Below are 21,183 nucleotides of genomic sequence, written 5' to 3' on the forward strand. Positions count from 1 at the left end.
CCTTTGTGAAGTTAAAATGTGATACCTAAATTGGTAGAAATAGTATCTAATTAGAGTCTACAAATACATTATTTTACTCCGTAAATACTCATCCATTTATTTGGGGATGCCAAAATATAGATTGAAAGTTAATATTAAGTGCCACTGATAATGATATTCGTGAAGTAAAAATGTGATATCTAATTTAATACACATAAGACATAATTCGATTCCACAAATACTTGAATTCGTACAAGGAAAACCTAAATTGGTACAAGAAAAACCTAATTCGAGTTACAAATAGTTGATTTAACCCCCTAAATACTCATATCTGATTATTTGGGGACGTCGAAATATATAGTTTGAAGTTAATATCGAGTGACATTTGATAATTACATTCGTGAAGTAAAAATGTGATATCTAATTTAATAATAATAGTACCTAATTCGACTCCATGAATATTATCGAGTGAATTTTGGTGACGACACCAACAAAAGCTATTAACTTCAAATTATAATATTTTTATATTTGTGAAGTGAAAATGTGATACCTAAAAACATGGCATATTACTTATTTGATAATAACATATATGAATTATAAATATGATACTTAAAAATGTGACATTAAAAATGTTTAATTTGACATCACCAAATATTTGGATATGAGTACTTATGAGGTAAAATAAACTATTTGTAACTCGAATTAGATTTTCCTTGTACCAATTTATGTATCACATTTTTACTTCACGAATGTCACCATAGAAAATATTAACTTCAAACTATATATTTTTGACATCATCAAATAATCAAATTTGAGTTTTTAAATGGTAAAATCAAGTATTTCTGGACTCGAATTAGATATTATTTGTATTAATTTAGGTATCACATTTTTATTTCACGAATATCATCATCAAAGGCCACTCAATATTACCTTCAAACTATATATTTTGAAATAAAAAATTAATTAAATTTAATTATTTAGGGAGTAAAATTGGTAGACTCAAATTAGATACTATTTGTATCAATTTAGGTATCACATTCTAACTTCACAAATAACGCATCAAAAGTCACTCAATATTACTTGATACAATATTTTTTTATATACCAAAATAATTAAAATTGAGTCTTAAAAGGATAAAATCAATTATATACGAGATCGAATTAGGTACTATTTGTACCAATTTAAGTACCACATTTTTAATTCACAAATCTCATCATCAAAGGCTACTCAATATTAGCTTCAAACTATATATTTTGTACATCTTTAAATAATTGAATTTGAGTATTTAAAGGATAAAATCAAGTATTTATGGACTTGAATTATGTCTTATTTGTATGAATTTAGGTATCACATTTTTACCTCATGAATGTCATCATCATTGCCACTCAATATTAACTTCAAATTATATTTTGACATCCCCAAATAATTGGATATTAGTATTTAAGGAGTCAAATCATGTATTTGTAGACTCCAATTAGATACTATTTCTACCAATTTAAGTATTACATTTTCATTTCACAAATGACACCACCAAAAGTCAGTTAATATTACTTGAAACTCAAGTATTTTCTGACACATTTTAAGTGTTCAAATAGCCACATCAAAAATTTAGAACCCCAAAATAGGTACTTTATCAGTCAAAATAAGTAATTTTTCTAATTCAATGATGAGTGAGAACCATGTGTTTTCAAAAATTAGATGACATGAATAAGTCATCTTAATGCATTTTCAATGAAAAGACCAATAATTACTGAATTTATGGTAATCGCTCGAAGATCCAGTATTTTCTTACACATTTGGTTGTATTCAAAGAGCCAAATCAAGCATCTGAAACTCCAAAACAAGTACTTTGTATGTCAAAAAAATATTTAATCTTATTTCATGATGAGTTATGAACTATGGTTTTTTTTTTTAGAATAAAATGACATGAATAAGTCATCCTAATGTATTTTTCATGAAAAGACCAACAATGACTGAATTTGTGGTGATTACTTGAAAATATATTATTTTCTTATACATTTCGAGTATTGAAAGAGCGAAATCAAGTATCTGAAACCCCACAATAGATACTTTATATGTCAAAATAAATATTTACGCTAATTCCACGATAATTGAGAAACAATATTTACCAAATGTGGTATGAAACAAGACTGATTGTTCTGAAGCTTTTTGCAGGAACTTTTTTGACAATAAAGCTGATTCTATCAGAAGTCAAAAAAGCCGTTCTATTTATAGACGTTGGATTCAAGACTTCTATAAATACACAAGATCAACGACGTTTATAGGTTACCGAACAACAATCACATTCTCGCATATACGAACGTCGTTTGAGCACTTAGAACTACTTATCATCTTCAATCTCAATATACAGAAAAGCAGCACACACTTCATAATAGTTATCGGATCTTTTGAGATCATATTGTGCTGGCTGTTTCTTACTCTCTCTACAATCATATTCACATTACTATATCTTTGAAAAGAGTTTATAATCTTGAAAAGAGTCTTTTCCAGAATTTTGTCGTATTTGTCTTATTGTGTTGAGAAACTAAGAGTTTCAGTAGGCAAAGGATAAGTCCTGCTGAAGTGGGTGTGTAAAAATGTTGTACTTGAAAAGCCAAAGTCTTTTAGTGCTACCTTCTGGAAACAGAATAAGTGGAGACGTAGAAGATTTCATCTTCGAACTTCCATAAACAACCCTTGTCTACTGCTTACTATTTTATTGTATTTCACCGTACTCCATCGGATCGTTTCCGCACTTTTTATTGTGATATGCTGGACTTACTCTTGAACAAGATAAGCTATAAATCTCTCACAAGATTCTAGCAACCTTTGCAAAATCAACCAACAAAGGAAATAGTTTATTCACCTCCCTCTAAACTATACATCGATTCCCAACAAGTGGCATCAGAGCAGATTTTTCTTGTTCGATATTTACAACAGTTATGACACACTTCAGCAAGGTTCCCATGTTCTCAAAAGAAGACTTTGATGACTGGAATATCCGGATGCAAGCTCATCTTGCAGCTCAAGACAATGACATGTGGTTTGTCATCACAGATGGTCCTTTGAAGATCTTAAAATCTAACACTGATGTTGTTGTTACTGAGGGAGCACCCCAGATGGTTGAGAAGAACAGAAGTGAATGGAATGGCGAAGATAAGAAGAAAGCCAATCTTGATAATGTTGCGAAGGACATTCTTTACAAAACCCTCGACAAAAATACCTTCAGCAAGCTCAAGATGTGTTCTACTGCTAAAGAAATTTGGGAAAAACTCATCCAAATCTATGAAGGAAATGAGCAGACGAAGGAGAATAAACTGTCTGTAGCAATGCAGAAATTTGAGAATCTCAAAATGAAAGCTGGAGAAACTCTAAATGAGTTTGACGAACGTTTCAGCAGCCTGATTAATGAACTAGCAGCTCTTGGGAAAGAGTGTGGCAACAGGGATATAGCACTCAAAGTGATGAGAGCTTTGCCCAAGGAATGAGACGTTAAAACAATGGCTATGAGAGTCTCTAAAGATCTAAACAAGTTGGAGCTACATGACTTGTTTGCTGACTTAAAAGCCTATGAGTTCGAACTAGAAGTGAGAAGCGGAGAAGAGCCCTCCACAAATCTACCAACCAAGGCTCTTGCTGCTGCTACTACTGCTGCTGTTGTTGTAGTTGTTCCACAAGCATTGCCTACTACCACCATTGAGAGCACTTCTGAAAAGACTGCTGAAAAGATCATCAATGATGTTATGTCTCTTTTTGTGAAGAAATTCTCCAGATTCATGAAGAAGAACCACCGAGTTTACCAAAGCCCTAACCGGAACTTCAAGAAGGATTCACCACCCGGTGACATGACGTGTTTTAACTTTGGAAAGATCGGTCACTTTATGGTTGATTGTCCAAAGCCCAAGAAAGATGACCAGAAGAAAAAAGGAATACAAGAGGAATGACAAGAAATTTAGAAGAGACCGCAAAGAGATGACTGATGATTTAAAAGTTGAGATAAATAAGTTAAGAACTGAGAATGAAAGAGTGAATGCAGACTACCGAACAATGAGGTCAGAAAACCAGAAGCTATCTGTTTTGGTAAATGCATGGAACAAGTCTTCTGTTTCTTTAGAGAATATGCAAGAATTGTAGAAGCAATCCGTGACAGGAGTGGTCTCGGATTCTATAATAATGAAAGCACTTCTGAAACGGGTACTAAGCCAGACCTGGATAAAGGCAAAGGGAAATTCATTCACTTGGTCAGATCCAGCGTGTTATATGAACCTGAAGTACCAATTGTTCGAGTTGAAAGGACTGTAGATCAGATGAACAGAAGGAAGCATTATGCTCTGAGTTATGTTGAACCTAAGAGAAGAGTTCACCAGAGTTCTGGATCCAGCAAAAGATTCAACTCAGGAGAACAACCCTCTATGAAGGTTAAAAACTACCAGTACTATAATTCTAGAACTGTTCAGAAGAGATACATAGGCCAGACAACAAAAACAGAAGGGAAGAAAAACATTTTAAGATGCATTCTGTTAGAAATAGCAGACCTTCTGTTGCACACACATCTTTGGATACCTGAAGTACAAGGTCACCTAAAATTGTACAAATGTGGGTTCCCAAAGGACTGATAAGGATTGGACCCAAATAGATTGGGTACCAGATATTAAAATTTGTGTTTGTAGGAACAAGATAGGAAAGCCAAAATCAGCAACTCCACATGATATCTGGACAGTGTATGTTCCAGACACATGACTGGACAGAAAAATCTATTATTAGAAGTTATGAGTTGTACTTGACAAAGATAACATTTGGGGACAACTCAAAAGGTAAAACCGTGGGTAAGGGTAAGATTATCCATGGTAACATTATTATCAATGATGTACTATTAGTTGAAAATATTTGTTACAACTTGATTAGCATTAGTCAACTATGTGATAATGGTTACTTTGTTGCTTTTCAGAAGCACACATGCACAGTTAAAAATGCTGAAGATTTTACTGTATTAATTGGAAAAAGAGAAGGTAACACATACAAAGTTTCATGGAATAAAGATCATATTAATGTTCCTACATGTTTAGTTGTCTCTCTTAGTGATAAACATTGGCTATTGCACAAGAGATTGAATCAACTGAATTTCAAGTCAATCATTAATCTCAGAAAGCTGAACATAATTGATGGTTTGTCTGATATAAACTTTGTTAAGAATCATGTCTGTTCTGCATGTCAACTTGGTAAGCAATTCAGATCTAGCTTCAACAATAGAGGTAGTAAATCAACTTCAAGGTGTTTGGAATTATTCCATATAGACCTATTTGGTCCAATCACTATCATGAGCTTAGGGGGAATGAAGTATACACTTGTTGTTGTTGATGATTTTTCCAGATTTACTTGGGTAACATTTCTTGCTGGGAAAAATCAAACCAGTTGTCTACTGATCAAGCTTCTGAAAAGAATTCAAAATGAAAAATCAATTTTTATCATTAAAATTAGAAGTGATCGGGGAACTGAGTTTACTAACAAGATTCTTGAGTTATACATGGATAAACAGGGCATTCATCATGAATATTCAGGTGCCAGAATGCCTCAACAGAATGGAGTAGCTGAGTGGAGAAACAAAACTCTTAAATAAGCTGCTAGAACAATGCTAGCAGATGCAGACATCTCTCAGCGCTTCTGGGAAGAATCAATCAACACAACATGCTACATACAGAATAGAACAATGATCAACAAAAGGCACAATCAGACCTCGTATGAGATATGGAAAGGGAGTAAGCATAACGTATTTTATTTTCATGTATTTGGTTGCAGATGTTTTGTTCACAATCATGGAAAAAATTATTTGTCTACATTTGATTCAAAATCAGATGCTCGACTATTTCTTGGATATTCAGCAGTAAGCAAAGCTTTCAGGATTTTCAATAATAGAACTCTTAATGTTGAAGAATCTATTCATGTTGTTTTTGATGAAGATAGCAGTGTTCCTGGAATTTCTAACGTGTCAAATCTAAGTAACAGGTTAGACATGATTCATCTGGAACTGGATAGTGAAGATGATGCAGAACCTAGTGTTAAAGATGCTCAAAATCCAGAACCAGACATTCCTCTGGTAGAACCAATTGTTCAGACACAAGATTTACCAGAACCAGAAGTGAACATTCCAGAACCTGCTTACTGCTTTAGCTGAGCCTGATTCGAATCCATCAAACTAGGAAGAAATTTCTTTAAACCCTTTTGTTTGGAGGAAATCCTATCCTCCATCTTTGGTTATTGGTAATCCAGCAGCTCCATTAAGAACCAGAAGGCAAATGATTAATGAATATATGCATGCTGCTTTTATCTCTCAGGATGAACCAAAGAAAATTGAAGAAGCTCTTCCGAATACCAGTTGGGTCGAAGATATGCAAGAAGAGCTGAATCAATTTAAAAGAAATGAAGTTTGGTTTCTTGTACCTAGACCAACTCATCAAGCTGTTATTGGAACACGGTGGGTGTTTAGAAACAAACTAAATGAAGAAGGCACTGTGGTCAGAAATAAAGCAAGACTGGTTGCTCAAGGTTTCATAAAAGAATAAGGAATAGACTATAATGAAACCTATGCACCAGTAGCAAGGCTTGAAGCGATCAGAATATTTTTAGCCTTTGCTGCTTTTGAAAATATCAAAGTTTATCAGATGGACGATAAAAGCGCCTTCCTAAATGGTCTACTGCAAGAATAAGTCTACGTTGAACAACCTCCAGGTTTCATCGATCATTTCTTACCAAATCATATGTTTAAATTACACAAAGTCCTGTATGGTTTAAAACAGGCACCTTGAGCTTGGTATGACACGCTCTCACAATTTTTTGCTAATCATGATTTCGCCATCGGCACAATAGACAAAACTTTGTTCACTTTAGTTAAGAATAAGCACATTCTGCTAGTACAAATTTATGTTAATGACATTATCTTTGGGTCAACTAACCCCAAATTGTGTGCAAAGTTTTCAAAATTAATGCAGAAACAATTTGAAATGAGCATGATAGGAGAATTAACATTCTTCCTAGGACTGCAGATCAAGCAACTTGATACTGGAATCTTTTTAAATCAGGCTAAGTATACTAAGGAACTACTGAAAATTTTTGGCATGAAAACATGCTCTGCTGCTTCTACTCCTATGAGCTCATCTACTAAACTTGACAAGGACGAAAATGGAATTTTAGTAAAGGTTGCAAATTGGACAGGAAAAGCACAAGTGGTTTTAGTCAATTTCTTGGTGATAGGCTAATCTCCTGGTTTAGTAAAAAGCAGACTTCCATAGCTACATCTACTGCAGAAGCAGAATACCTTGCTGCTGGAAGCTGCTGCTCTCAAATACTGTGGATACAACAACAACTTAAGAACTATGAAGTTCAAGCTTCTGAATCACCTACCTTTTGTGACAAGACCAGTGCTATAGCAATCACGCAAAATCTAGTACTTCCTTCCAGAACAAAGCACATAGATATCAGACATCATTTCATTAGAGATCATGTGCAGAAGAAGGACATTCGTCTGGAATACGTTTCTACTGATCAACAAGCAGCAGACATCTTTACAAGCCTCTGCCTGAGAATAAGTTTTCTTACTTTCGAAATGTTCTTGGTTTAATTGATTTAACTTGAGTATATTGTTGCTATCAGTTTGTTAATTATTATCACTTATTTGTTACTCATCTAATATCAGTATGTTCATAAGGAGAAGAGACAATTTTTGAGCAACTACTGATATTTTATTGAAAATAAAATCGACGCCTTACAACTTGATTCAAATTACTCTCTACAGCATCTTGCCACAACATCAACTAGTTATTCAAGTCATGAATCCTAATATTCGGAAAGTTGTTGGAATTAGAAACTATATTCAACAACTCCCACTCCCTCGACAGCAGCATGTGATTCAGCACGTCATCCTTGACCTTGCTCGGATATGTGATCAACCCGAGCAAGCCTCTTGAACCATCTTGCCAATGACCTCTGCCAAGCAGAAGCATGAAATTCTCCGGTCTGGTGTTGATTTTTTGGAGGTCATGAGCAGTAGTCCAAATGGACATCACCTCCGCAAAGATGAAGTCTTCTGCACCTTGTTTTAATTCTTGCAGACATTGAGGTGTACATGAAGGATGAGGAACATGTGTGCTGCTTTCACAATCCATTGGAGTACAAAAGTAGTATATAAACGGAGATATGACAAAATGGAATATTTCATCCATATAACTAGATGAATTACATTGTCCTATCTATTACATTTTGTTCATATCAGCAGTTTGAAGTACTGCAAAGTACTTCAGCAGGAACCTAACTAAGCTCTGCTGGAATCCCCTCGCTTCGCATGATCACGGTTTGTAAAATGGGTTATTCCGTAGCTTAGTCCTTCTAAGAACGAACAATCTAATTGATTGTTCATATTACAGGCCAATGAATATCTTCCAAGTCTTCATATCTTGAAAAAGAATTGAAAGGATCGGTTAAACGAATAAAGAGTGTTTAGAAGGGGGGGTTGAATAAACACTCCTCAAATTTAAATATTCTCCGACAGTATGAGTTCAGTTTTGTTACAAACTGATACTAGGTATCCCGTCGGCCAATGACAATCAGTTAAACTGAATGAAATAGTTGCGGAAAATAAACTGACTGAAAGATAGAGTATCTAACTGAAAAGTAACGACTGAATTAAGATAACACAATTTGTTTCTGGATGTTCGGAGGCTTGAATAACTCCTACGTCACCCCTTCTATCACGAAGATAGGATATCCACTAAAAGACTTTGATCAAATACAAGATATTGTACTGACCCACTACAGTTTGGACTTATCACTTTGCCACAACTGAAACTCTTAGTATATAACACTTTTACAGATAGTAACTGATCTTAGCACAACTTAGAAAAACTATCAAAGATTACAAAGTGCTATTTAAGCTCGAGAATGTAGCCTTGAATGCTACTGATATAACTAGTAAACGTGAGCTTTTAGCTTCTGAATGTGAGTAGATATTTTAGCAGCGTAACAACAAGTAGAATGTAATAGCTGAAATCAGTCGTATTGTCTTCGGCTGATACCTTCGATTATTTATAGGCTTATCTCTCAACGGTAACACAAAGATATTTGAATATTCTAACCATTGATTTCCACGTCGATATACTCTAACAGTCGTACACTGCCCATTCTGAAACGCGGCGTTCCACTACTAGTTGCAGGTAGTTGTACTATTTGTCGGTTGTCGTTTTCAACTGATGACGTGTACAACTGAGAGATCAGCTGGTAAAGAGCAGTTACGAGAGTGACTGAAGGGATGTTCAGCTGAAAGAGCAGCTTGATAGAGAAAACATCTGTTCAGTTATATTTCAGTTGCGTCAATCATTTAGCTGGATTCAGTTGCTTTATCTTTTGTCAAGCACCGGAGTTAAGTTTCCAACAATTTCCCCCTTTATGGTGTTTGACAAAACTAGAGTAAAAGAAAACCGAATAACTGAACTCATAGTAGATAAAATAAGAAGTAGATCAACTGAACTCATATTCTTCACAAATACAAGAAAGACGGCTTTTTAAGATTTCTTCTGCTATTCTAAAATCTCTTTGAGCTCTTCCCCTTTTTGTCAAACAGCTCCATCTTGACAGATAATTTCCGAACGTCAGTAGCTAGAAGCCGAACAAAAGTGGAAATGCTTTCGATAGCAGAGGTCATTGCGACTTGTAGCAAATCTATTTTTCTGGAGATGAGTGTCTCGACACTGTCAACTCGTTTGTTAATAGAGTTTTGAGTCGTAGTGAGACTCAAGGCTATCCCCTTGTTCTTCTGGATTTCTTCAACTGCAGATGAGAGAGAGGTAATAGCAGTTTGGATGGCCTTCAGCTTTTCGGAGTTGAACTGTTGAGAGTGTTCCAACATTAAAGTGTGAGACAGTTGCGTATTCTGAATCTTTGAGATAGCTGAGAGCATCTGATTCATACTATCCTGCATATTCTGAATTTCTTCAAGGACAAGATCAAAATATAATGAGGATGGAGGAGGAGACTGATGAGAGGTTTCCGGTCCTCTTGTGGTTTGATCAAATATAACCAACTCTTGATCAGTTGCTACTGTTTCAGCAACATTCTGAACTGAAGTGATTGTTCCAGCAATGTCTTCTGGAACTTGAGGTGGAGAAGGTGGATTCTGATAGCAAATGAGCTGCCTTAAGGAATAATAGAGTCTGATGAAGCCAAAACTGGTGCCTCTAAAGGATGATCTTGGGAATCAATTGGCACAAAAGTTGGAATAGCTTGTTCAGCAGATAAATCTGGCTGAACTGGTGCTTCTGAAGAGATAGGAACCTCTAGATTGATTTGATCAACGGGGTGATCAACTTTATCAGAAATAGGTTCACTCAATTGGGATTCTTGCACCACTGCTTGAATAATTTCATCAATGTTTGCGAAAGATAATTGTGCTTGAGTGTACATTTGATGTTCACCAGTAGGTGATTGAAACATATCCTGAACTGGCTCTTCAGTTGGAATAATAGCCTGTTCTGAGGATGACTCTTTCTGCTGAGAGGAAGGTTCTTCAACTATTTCCTCTTCATCATCGTCTGGATCGCCTTGATGAAGGACTAACTCTTGATCCATTTCCCAAAACTTTATCTGAGATAGCAAGCCAATCAGATCAGTGTCTAGCTGAGTAATCACCGCATGATCAGCATAGGCAGTAGGATTTGTTGGAACGTAGTTAGCCTTCAGTTTGTCAATAATTTGTGCTAACTTCTTGACTCTCATCTGATCAAACAAATATGTTTTTCTCTCCAGAGCTTGAACAATTGTGGAAGCTTTGACCATCTTGAGGACAAAAGCTTCCAGTTTGATGAACTTGTTCAGCTGGTATTTCTTTCTCATTTTCTTGGCAAAAATATGAGTACTATAGGCTGTCCAAGCATCATAGGGTTGAAGTTTTGATGCTGCAAAATTATTAACCTTATCCCAAACAAGGTCAATGTGGGTTTGAATGGGATTGGATGGCATTGGGCTCTTCAATCAATTTGCCCCTTGCCTTTATCAGAACTGAGGATGTGTGGAATTTCCAAACCAGTTCGAGTAGTATCCACCCGTTCTATAATCTTGATGCCTTTGGGCCGGGCAGGTGCCAGAACAGTAGGACGAATAATATTAATCAGAGGAGCTTTGATCCTAACTGTTTCTCTCTTTGCACCAGCTGATTTTTCTGGTGGGATGATCTTCAGAGGAACTGCTTCAATTGACTGCTGAGCATCTGAAGATATTAGCTTGTCAGTAGGAATAGATTCCTCTGTAGTTGTTGGTTTAATCCTCTGGGTTCTCGGTTTCTTGGCGATCTTTGGGGAAGGAGTTTTCTCTGAATCGGATTCACCCACAACTAATTTACTTTTTGCTGACTTCAGTTGAGCCAATGTCTTGGCCTTTTTCACTGATTTAGGAGCCGCCTGTTGAGTCCCAATCTCATGTTTTATCTTTACAAGCTGAGCAGGAGAAATGTCCAATTTGGTCTTGAGTGTCATAGTATTCTTCGCATTGAAGACTTTGAATTTGGATGATTTTTCTGAATCATCTGCCACTAACCCCTTTACTTTCAGCAGATAGCTCAGTTGCACTACAAAGTCTTTGGACTGTTTGGATGATAGAAACATATTCTTTAAAATATTGAATGTGAGATGCTTCCAGTTGTGTTTACGTTCAGCCATAATGATAGAAATAGCTTGAAATTTTTCCAACGTAAGTGCAGCAAAAGATCCAGCTTTCGCCAAAATCCCTTTGGCGACTATATCAGCAAGTAACTGAACCTCTTGCTTCAGCTCCTTCTTTGGATCGAAAACTTTGATTTTCCGTCCATCAGCAGAAAGTGAGGTTTGCATTTCTTCAACGTCAGATGCTTTAACATCAGAGAGGTGTGCCAGTCCATCAAACGGTAAAGAAAAGATTTCTCCAAAGGAATCTTCAGAGATGGTCAGCAACGGACCATTGATAGTATAAGCGATGTTTCCATCAGAATTGATGATACCTTTAGCGTAGAATTCCTGAAGTTCTTTGGGGTAGATCTCTTGTGATGATTGTCCCAAGAATGTCCTTAACCCAGTAGTTTTGAGTTTTTGAAAGACGTTCTTGACATCAGCGTCGCCGAAAGATAGATTGGATCCGAAGTTGATAGCCATTGCATTCAGCATATAAGCGGGAGTTTGAATCTCCATTTGGAACTGAATGATTTCCTGAAAAAAAATAGAAGGATGAAATTTGTTTTGCTCTAAAGAGTTTGTAGATAAACGTAATAAAAAAAACTGAAATGGAGCGGGGAATGGTACATATGTACGTGAATATTCAAATTCTGGACACGTGTTAGTCCATAAAAATTTTAAATGACAACGTGTGTACGTGTGCTGTAAGCGTGTGTACAATTTTAAATGGTTAATATGCGTCCATGTTTTAAAATGAAATTCATCAAGAGATAGCAGACAGTCAAGTCACTTGATTTGGAATATAATATGATTAATTAGTTAACTTATATGAGAAGATTAGTGAAATACCCAACTGAACGATCAGTTTGTAAAACTGTCCTTTCAGTTGAGAATTTACTAACATTTGTTTTCTCAGTTAACCTCTTAAAACCAATATTCCCCCTTAATAGATGCATAAAAGAAAATTTCAGGAATATAACAAGATTAATTAAAAGAAATCCTTATGCTTAGTAGTGTAAACGTTTATCATAATGAAATAGTCCTTTCATCTTCTTTGTCCTGTTCTATAAATAAGAGCAGCTCTGTTAGTCGCAAATATATTAGAAAATTATATTCAGTAAAAGAAAATGGCAGGTGCAAGCAGTTCAAAAGCTCCGGATATGGCTGAGGATTTCATGAAGACCGCTATGGAGAAAAGGAAAGTTGAGATGGAAGATGAAGTCTTCCATCAATCCTTCGCTACTGGGAGAATCTCCAAGAACTTCAGTTTCTTTGGGAGAATGAGATGGCAACCACTCCTATTTTGCTGGAAAAACTGGAGAAATATCGGGAACGCTTGCACGTTGCCTATACTGTGAATATTTTCGAACCAGACAATATTTATGAGCTGATGCTCTACAAGGAGAGGAGGATCCTGGAGCTCATAGCTCAGTCTGACAGCTTTCATAAGACTTGTACTGGAGATTTAACTCAATGGATAACCAAGTGGAGGGCTTTTGTTCAGGAAGAATTGTATGATGTAATTCGCAACAATTTCTTCAAATGAATAAAATGATGTTATTTCAGTTTATCTCTGTCTTGTTATTTCCCGTATTACTTGATTTCATCAGTTGATAAGTAAATCATAAACACAATTACTAAATACAATGAACTGATAGAAGATTAACTGACATTAGTTGAGAGTCATATGAATAAAGAACTAACTGAATGATCAGTAAATGACAGTAAAACTGACAGATGAATTAACAACCAAGACATCAACAAAAACTGATTAGGATAAATCAATTAATCCAAGTATATTGCGAAAATTAGAAAACTTAGTCTCAGCTAGTGGTTTGGTGAAGATTATCAGCTGCTTGCTGGTCAGTCGAGACATATTCCAGTCTGATGTCCTTCTTCAAGGCATGATCTCTGATGAAGTGATGTCTGACATCTATGTGCTTGGTCCTAGAGTGAAGAACTGGATTGTAGGTGATAGCAATCGTACTTGTATTATAAAAAAATATGGGCAATTCTTTAGCATCATTTCCATAATCTCTCAGTTGTTGCTGAATCCAGAACAGTTGAGCACAGCAGCTTCCAGCAGCAAGGTATTATGCTTCAGTTGTGGAAGTTGCTATGGATGTTTGCTTCTTGCTGAACCAGGAGATCAGTCTGTCACCTAGAAACTGACATGATCCACTAGTACTTTTACGATCAAGCTTACATCCTGCATAATCTGCATCTGAATATTCAACTAAATTGAAAGATGAATCTTTAGAATACCATAACCCAACATTTTGTGTGCCCTTAAGATATTTCAAAATACGCTTGGCAGCTGTAAAATGTGATTGCATAGGATTTGCTTGAAATCTAGCACACATACATACAGCAAATACAATATCAGGACGACTAGCAGTTAGATACAATAATGAACCTATTAAACCTCTGTAAAGTGTCGTCTCAACTGATATTCTCCCTTGATCAGTGTCCAGTTTTACTGATGAGCTCATGGGAGTACTTGCAGCTGAACACGATTCCATGCCAAACTTCTTCAGTAATTCCTTCGTGTATTTAGTTTGACTAATGAAAGTACCCGACTCCAGTTGCTTCACTTGTAATCCAAGAAAGAATGTCAGTTGACCCATCATGCTCATTTCAAATTTCTCCTGCATTAACTTAGCAAATTTCTCGCATAATTTGGGGTTAGTTGACCCAAAAATAATGTTATCAACATAAATTTGAACGAGTAGAATATGATTATTCTTGGAGAATTTGAACAATGTCTTATCAACTGATCTAACAGAGAAATCGTGATTAGTTAGAAATTTTGAAAGAGTTTCATACCAAGCTCTTGGAGCTTGCTTAAGATCATATAAGGCTTTGTTCAAATGGTAGACATGATCAGGAAGGTGATGATTGATAAAACCTGGAGGTTGTTCAACGTAGACTTCTTCCTGCAACTGGCCATTCAGAAATGCACTCTTTACGTCCATTTGATAGACTTTGAAGTTTTTGAATGAAGCATAGGCAAGGAATATTCTGATTTCCTCCAGTCTTGCAACTGGTGAATATGTCTCATTGTAATCAATTCCTTCTTCTTGACTATATCCTTGTGCTACTAGCCTTGCTTTTTTGTGCACAACTAAACCATCTTCGTTCAGTTTGTTCCTGTACACCCATTTTGTACCTATAACAGTTTTTGAAATTGGTCTTGGAACTAAGTTCCAGAAATTGTTATGGATAAACTGATTTAGCTCCTCTTGCATTGCATTTATCCAGTTTGGATCAGCAAGAGCTTCATCAGTCTTCTTGGGTTCTAGTTGTGATACGAAAGCTGAATGAATGAATAGATTGAGCATCTGATTTCTTGTTCTTACTGGATCAGATGGATTACCTATTACCAACTCTGGAGGATGTGATTTCTTCCATCTGATTTCAGCATTTGTTTTTTCTATATCAGCAACTGCTTCTGTGGGCAACTGAATGTTTTCAGTTTCAGTTGGAGCGGTTTCAGTTGGTAACTGAATATCATTTTGTTGCTCTAAAAACTGATCGTTAGGAACAACTTCTGGTTCAGCTGGTTGATCTAACACTTCTGGTTCAGGTGTTTGATGTTGCTTTGATTAATATGGATGTCTTCTTCTTCATCATCATCATCCAAGCTTATATCTGTAAATCTATCAGCTAGCTCAACTTGATCAGTTGGCTTATCAGTTAGTACAGTTTCATCAAAAACAACATGGATAGATTCCTCAACATTTAAAGTATTTTTGTTGAAGACTCTATAAGCTTTACTCACTGAAGAATAACCAAGAAATATTCCTTCTGCAGATTTAGCATCAAAAGCTTTTAAATGAGTTTTACCATTGACAAGTATAAAACATCTGCAGCCGAATATTTTAAAATATGAAACCACACTTTTTCTTCCATGCCAGATCTCATAAGGTGTTTTCATATGATTCTTATTAATCATTGATCTGTTTTGAGTGTAACACGCAGTGTTCACTGCCTCAGCCCAAAACCTTTGAGAGATACTAGAATCAGCAAGCATTGTTCTAGCAGCCTCTTTGAGGGTCCGATTTCTCCTTTCAGCTACACCATTTTGCTGAGGAGTTCTAGCTGCTGAGAGCTCATGCTTGATTCCTGTATTCTCTAAATAATTTGAAAGAATTTGATTGATAAATTCAGTTCCTCAATCGGATCTGATTCTATCAATACCAACTGATTTTTCATTTAATAATCTTTTGAAAAGCTTAATCAGTTGAGCAGCAGTTTGGTCTTTGGACTTGAGAAATATAACCCAAGTGAATCTTGAAAGTCATCTACAACCACCAAGGTGTATTTCATTCCCCCTAAGCTCATGACTGGTATTGGACCAAATAGATCCATATGTAACAGTTCTAAGCATCGGGAAGAAGATTTACGACCTTTTTTTTTTAAATGAAGATTGATTTGTTTACCAAACTGACATGCTGAGCAAATTTTGTCTTTGATAAAATCTATTTTGGGCAAATCAGTGACAAGATCGTGGTTACTCCAATATGCAATTGACTTGAAGTTCAGGTAGTTTAATCTCTTATGCCACAACCAGTTTTTAAAGGATTTTGAAACAATAAAACATACTAGTGCATAAGGTTGATCATTCCAGCTGACTTTGTAAGTGTTTCCACACCTTTTGCCAGTTAGGATGATCTCTTCAGTTGAGCTTTGACTGTCTTTTTTTGGTTTGGTACAGTCAGCAATGAAGTGACCTGGTTTTCCACAGTTGTAGCAAGCGTTTGATTCTTCCTTGGAATTGCTTCTTTGATATTTATTTTGAAAGTTTCCTTGATTTTTCCTCATAAATCTTCCAAACCTTTTGATGAACAAATGACATCATTAATTAGTTGATAAACAGCTTTTTCAACTGAATCAGTTGGTTCTGTTCTAACAGCAGCTAAGGCAGTCGTGGCTGCCAGAGTAGAAGATTCTCCTTCTCGAGTTTGCAGCTCAAACTCGTAGGCTTTCAAATCAGCAAATAGATCATGAAGCTCAACTTTGTTCAGATACTTGGATTCCCTCATTGCCATGGTCTTCACGTCCCACTCCTTGGGAAGACCTCTGATTATCTTTAATGCAACTTCTTTGTTTGTGAACACTTTTCCAAGTGCATTTAATTTATTGATGATGCAGCTGGTTCTTTCATCATAATCATGCATCGTTTCACCAACTCTCATTTTGATATTGTCAAACTTCTGAACAGCAACAGAAAGTTTGTTTTCTTTGGTTTGTTCGTTTCCTTCGCAAAGCTGGATCAGCTTCTCCCAAATTTCTTTGGTTGTCTTGTACATTTTGATTTTGCTGAAAGTTACTTTATCCAACGTCTTGTATAGTATGTCCTTTGCCACATTATCCAAATTGGCTTTTCTTTTATCCTCTGTGGTCCATTCTTCTCTGGGCTTTTCTATACGATGAGGTGCCCCATCAGTAATGGTAACAGCTGTGTTGGCTTTCAAAATCTTCATGGGTCCGTCAGTTATAACGTACCACATATCATCATCTTGTGCAGCTAGGTGAGCCTGCATCCTGATCTTCCAATCATCAAAGTCTTCTCTAGAGAACATAGGAATCTTGTTGAATGAAGACATAATGAACAATTTGAGCATAGATATTCTTTGACAAGATACAACTGCACTAATACCACTTAAAATGATCGGTTAAATGAATAAAGATTGTTTAGAAGGGGGGTTGAATAAACACTACTCAAATTTAAATATTCTTCGACAATATGAGGTCAGTTTTGTTACAAACTGATACAAGGTACACCGTCGGTCAATGACAATCAGTTAAACTGAATGAAACAGTCGCGGAAAAATAAACTGACTGAAGATAGAGTATCTAACTGAAAAGTAACGACTGAAGTAAAGATAACACAATTTGTTTCTGGATGTTCGGAGACTTGAATAACTCCTACGTCACCCCTTCTATCACGAAGATAGGATATCCACTAAAAGAATTTGATCAAATACAAGATATTGTACTGACCCACTTTAGTTTGGACTTATCACTTTGCCACAACTGAAACTCTTAGTATATAACACTTTTACAGATGGTAACTGATCTTAGCACAACTTAGAAAAACTATCGAAGATTACAAAGTGCTATTTAAGCTCGAGAATATAGCCTTGAATGCTACTGATATAACTAGTAAATGTGAGCTTTTTGCTTATGAATGTGAGTAGATATTTTAGCAGCGTAATAGCAAGTAGAATGTAATAGCTGAAATCAGTCGTATTGTCTTCGGCTGCTACCTTCGATTATTTATAGGCTTCCCTCTCAACAGGTAACATTAAAGGATATTTGAATATTCTAACCTGTTGATTTCCACGTCGATATACTCTAACAGTCGTACACTGATCATTCTGAAATGCGGCATTCCACTACTAGTTGCAGGTAGTTGTACTATTTGTCGGTTGTCGTTTTCAACTGATGACGTGTACAGCTGAGAGATCAGCTGGTAAAGAGTCAGTTGACGAGAGTGACTGAAGGGATGTTCAGCTGAAAGAGCAGCTTGATAGAGAAAACATCTGTTCAGTTATATTTCAGTTGCGTCGATCAGTTAGCTGGATTTAGTTGCTTAGTTCAGTTGGTTTATCTTTTGTCAAGCATAGGAATTAAGTTTCCAACACGTAATAATAAAAAAAACTGAAATGGAGCGGGTAAAGTTCCTATGTATGTGACTGTTCGAATTTTTTGGACACGTGTCCGTCTAGGAAATTTTAATAAATACGTGTGTACGTGTTCCAGAAGCGTGTGTACTTTAAACGGTTCAAAAGATGTCCACGTTTCCACCAATCATTTGCTGAAAGATAGCATTTAATGCTTGAAAAACAATCACGTCACTTGATATGGAATATAATATGATTAATTAGTTAACTTATATGAGAAGATTAGTGAAAAACTCAACTGAACGATCAGTTGTGAGACTGTATCCTCAGTTGAGAGTTGACTAACAATTGTCTTCTCAGTTAACCTCTTAAACAAATATTCCCCCTTAATAGATGCATAAAAGAAAATTTCGAGAATATAAACAAGATTAATTAAAAGAAATCCTGATGCTTAGTAGTGTAAACGTCTGTCTTAATGAAATAGTCCTTTCATTTTCTTTGTCCTGTTCTATAAATAAGAGCAGCTCAGTTTGTCGCAAATATATTAGCAAATTATATTCATTAAAAGAAAATGGAAGGTGCAAGCAGTTCAAAATCTCCGGACATGGCTGAAGATTTCATGAAAGCAGCTCTAGAGAAGAGAAAAGTTGAGATGGAAGATGATGTTTTCCATCAAATTCTTCGCTACTGGGAGAATCTCTAAGAACTCCAGTTTCTATGGGAGAATGAAATGGCTACTACCCCCATCTTGCTGGAAAAACTAGAGAAATATCAAGAGCGCTTGCACGTTGCCTATACTGTGAATATTTTCGAACCAGACAATATTTACGAGCTGATGCTCTACAAGGAGAGGAGGATCCTGAAGCTCATAGCTCAGTTTGACAGCTTTCATAAGACTTGTACTGGAGATTTAAATCAATGGATGGCCAAGTGGAGGGCATTTGTTCAAGAAGAGTTGTACGATGTAATTCGTAAAAAATTCTTCAAATGAATAAGATGATATCACGGTTTATCTCAGTCTTGTCATTTTCCTGCATTACTTAATTTCATCACTTGACTAGTAAATCATAAGCAAAATTGCTAATAACAATTAATTGATAGAAGATTAACTGACATCAGTTGAAGCTTAAAAGGGTAAATCGAACTGAACAAACTAACTTCCCAGAATGAACTGACATCAGTTGAGAGTCATATAGATAAAGAACTAACTGAAGAATCAGTAAGTATTATTAGAACTGATAGATGAATTAATGACTAAGTCAACAGAAACCGATTATGATAAATCGATTAATCCAAGTATATTGCGAAAATGAGAAAAACTTAGTCTCAGCCAGTGGTTTGGTGAAGATATCACCTGCTTGCTGGTCAGTCGAGACATATTCCAGTCTGATGTCCTTCTTCAAGGCATGATCTCTGATGAAGTGATGCCTGACATCTATGTGCTTTGTCCTGGAGTGAAGAACTGGGTTGTAGGTAATAGCAATCGTACTTGTATTATCACAAAATATGAGCGATTCTTTAGCACAATTCCATAATCTCTCAGTTGTTGCTGAATCCAGAGCAGTTGAGCACAGCAGCTTCCAGCAGCAAGGTATTCTGCTTCAGTTGTGGAAGTTGCTCTGGATGTTTACTTCTTGCTAAACCAAGGAGATCAGTCTGTCCCCTAGAAAATGACATGATCCACTAGTAATTTTACGATCAAGCTTACATCCTGCATAATCTGCATCTGAATATCCAACTAAATTGAAAGATGAATCTTTAGAATACCATAACCCAACATTTTGCGTGCCTTTAAGATATTTTAAAATTCGTTTGGCAGCAGAGAAATGTGATTACTTAGGGTTTGCCTGAAATCTAGCACACATACAGACAACAAAAACAATATCATGACGACCAGCAGTTAGGTACAATAATGAACCTATTAAAGCTCTGTAAAGTGTCGTCTCAACTGATGTTCCCCCTTGATCAGTGTCCAATTTTACCGATGAGCTTATGGGAGTGCTTGCAGCTGAACAAGATTCCATGCCAAATTTCTTCAGCAAATCCTTCGTGTATTTGGTTTGACTAATAAAAGTGCCTGAATCCAGTTGCTTCACTTGTAAACCAAGAAAGAATGTCAGTTCCCCCATAATGCTCATCTCGAACTTATCTTGCATTAACTTAGCAAATTTCTCGCATAATTTGGGGTTAGTTGACACAAATATAATGTCACAACATAAATTTGAACGAGTAGAATATGATCATTCTTGGAGAATTTGAACAATGTCTTATCAACTGATCCAACAGAAAAAACGTGATCAGTTAGAAATTTTGAAAGGGTTTCATACCAAGCTCTTGGAGCTTGTTTAAGACCATATAAGACTTTTTGTCAAATGATAGACGTGATCAGGAAGGTGATGATTGATAAAACCTGGAGGTTGTTCAACGTAGACTTCTTCCTGCAACTGGCCATTCAGAAATGCACTTTTTACATCCATCTAGTAGACTTTGAAGTTCTTGAATGATGCGTAGGCAAGGAATATTCTGATTGCTTCCAGTCTTGCAACTGGTGCATATGTTTCATCGTAGTCAATTCCCTCTTCTTGCCTATAGCCTTGTGCTACCAGTCTTGCTTTGTTGCGCACAACTGAACCACTTCGTTCAGTTTGTTCCTATACACCCACTTTGTATCTATAACAGTTTTTGAAATTGGTCTTGGAACTAAGTTCCAGACGTTGTTATGGACAAACTGATTTAGCTCCTCTTGCATTGCATTTATCCAGTTAGGATCAGCAAGAGCTTCATCAGTTTTCTTTGGTTTCATTTGAGATACAAAAGCTGAATGACTGAATAGATTGAGCATCTGATTTCTGGTTCTTACTGGATCAGATGGATTACCTATCACCAAT

Source organism: Primulina eburnea, chromosome 17 (genome assembly GCF_022965805.1).
Source record: "Primulina eburnea isolate SZY01 chromosome 17, ASM2296580v1, whole genome shotgun sequence".
NCBI classification, from domain to species: domain Eukaryota; kingdom Viridiplantae; phylum Streptophyta; class Magnoliopsida; order Lamiales; family Gesneriaceae; genus Primulina; species Primulina eburnea.